Source organism: Oreochromis niloticus, linkage group LG2, assembly GCF_001858045.2.
Source record: "Oreochromis niloticus isolate F11D_XX linkage group LG2, O_niloticus_UMD_NMBU, whole genome shotgun sequence".
NCBI classification, from domain to species: Eukaryota; Metazoa; Chordata; class Actinopteri; order Cichliformes; family Cichlidae; genus Oreochromis; species Oreochromis niloticus.
The window spans coordinates 35,562,152-35,564,485 of NC_031966.2; the positions used below are offsets into that span (position 1 = coordinate 35,562,152).

Consider the following 2,334-nt stretch of genomic DNA (forward strand, 5'->3'; position numbering starts at 1 on the left):
ACTGCTGGCAGTGGTGTAATAGTGTGTAGGCTATTTCCTTGGCACACTCTGAGCCCCCTTTGAGTACCAAATGAGCCTTTTTATACACCACACCCCACTTAACTATTAATATTGACACCAATCCCTTTATGACTCTAGTGTGCCCGTCTTCTGATGACAGCTTCCAGCATGTGATGACAATGAGTTCACTGTACTGCAGTGGCCTCTGCATTCACGAGATCTCAGTCAAGCAGAACACTTTGTATCTTTGTAGGTGTCCACACAGAAAACATGGCTATTGAATGAACTAGCTTGTTTATTATCAATGTTTTCATGTATGTGGCTAATTAGACTCTGGTCAGGTCAGCGTGAACATGTATGAATGTGGTTTAATTCTCTGGTTTTTGCTCCTGGGTGGCATCAGTTTGTCTCATTAGTGTGGTGTTACTCTAATTGTTTTTCCCCCATCCCTGAGACGTTTAATCAGCTGTTTAATATAGTAATTTATACACAACATTTCCAAAATTCACCACAGTCCTTTTCCAAAGGCAGATATATTTTCTGGGCTCCCAAACTGATTTTTTTTAATAATCCACACAAGAGAATTAGAGTTCAGGTCGAGCTACAGCAGAATCTCATTTTGTCTACATATGGTTCATTCAAGGTACAACCAGGAAGTGTCCAAGTGCAAGGACGTTAAGCACAGAGGACAATTGGAGCTGCTGTAATCTCTGCATCCCGGAGATAGACAGCGGTAAGCAGAGTGACCGTGCTGGGAGAAGGAGGGGATTACTGATTAGTGTGTGTGTGTGTGTGTGTGTGTGTGTGTGTGTGTGTGTGTGTGTGTGTGTGTGTGCAATAAAGAGAGACAGAAAGAGAAGGAGCATGCTGATGTTTTTTTAATCTGTCTCTGGAGACTTATGTTAAAATGCAATTGCTTTCACTGCACTGTGAAATATGTAAATTATTTTGCAGCTAATGTAATAGTTTAAACCATATTCTGTGATTGTTTATGGTGTTGAAACAATACCCCTGAAATTACTGCTGCCATACATTACTGTCAGCATAGTGAGGCAGCAAATTGCAACCAAATGCAAATGGGTAAATGTGAAGCAGTGTCTGAAATAGGCTTCCATCTCCACTGATTTATATTCGCTTATTGTTTTAGGCTGTGTGCTGTTTAAGAATCCTAAACTGTGGAACACCTGCATGTTGTGGTATGCAGGTGTTCCACAGGTGCTTGTTGGATGAACAAGTGGACCCTCAAATATAGCTTTGGATGTAATAACTACAATATAAACAGGCGTGATTCTGTCACTGTGCCATCCATGCAGGATAAAGCTCTATGGTGCATATGTCATCTAGGGAAGGACGGATGTTGTTTTGCTTTGCTGTGTTCTAATGTGAAGTGTTTATTTATTTTTGTATCGCATGTTTTGGTTATATCTGTCAATTTGTCCTGGAGAGACTCCGCCCTTTTCCCATTTACTAATTTGACACACCTGAGAGGAGAGCAGCGGGCGGTCATTTAGGGAGAGTGCTCAGAGACACGGGAGGGCTGGTGAAGGTTGGCGTGGAGCGGTGAACGAAGATACGATGCCAGCGAGCAGGGAAGTGGAGGGAGCGGTCCAGCTGCTGGAATAACTGGAGGCCAGATCACGCTACTGCGGGGACCTAGAGGCGGCGAGACGGCGCTCTACCTCCCGCGGCGAGACGGGCCGGTGCCGATTGGCGTGTTGCAGGGAAGCGGCGGGCAGAGTTAAGAGCTCTGCCCACCCGGGGTAAGTCTCCTGACTTATCCCACTCTAATGAACTGTAGCCGCTATGAGAGTAGTGACTGTCGCTGCCCCTCTCTTCCAGCACGCCAGAGCGGAGAACACTGATAGGACGGCGAGGACGCCGCCGGGTTTCCCTCTTCTGCACCGCTTGCCTGGATTTTTAATTTTTAGTGACTTTTATATCGTGGCGGACGCCACTGGACTTTTAATGTTGTGTTTTATTGATTTTTATTGTGTTGTTCCCTGGCCAGGGTTGTTTTAATTCATTTTACATTTTTAACTGTTTAAATATAATAAATTATATTTTAGTCATACAGTTTTTTAATCAAGTCTATTCCCTTGGCTGCTCACTGCTCCGTCCGTTTTTGCGGAGGGTTTCCCTCCGCTCAGTAACACCTGTGTTAATTCTCAATCACAATTTCACCATTACATATAGAAGAAACCATATGTGAACATGATTCAGAATCACCACCATCATCTCTGGGCCAAGCTCATTGAAAATGGACTGATGCAAAGTGGAGACCTGTTCGGTCATTAAAACCAAAACAACGCCATGAGTACTGAACAGCAATCCTAC

The 2,334-nt window shown here is 44.1% G+C and overlaps 1 long non-coding RNA gene across 1 annotated transcript; it reads left to right on the forward strand.

Moving 5' to 3' along the window:
* Positions 1-1,351: 1,351 nt before the first annotated feature.
* On the forward strand, positions 1,352-2,073 carry LOC112847670 (uncharacterized). The gene is made up of 2 exons (XR_003221373.1): positions 1,352-1,760; positions 1,840-2,073. It is a non-coding gene; the product is annotated as an uncharacterized LOC112847670 (long non-coding RNA).
* Positions 2,074-2,334: the final 261 nt, after the last annotated feature.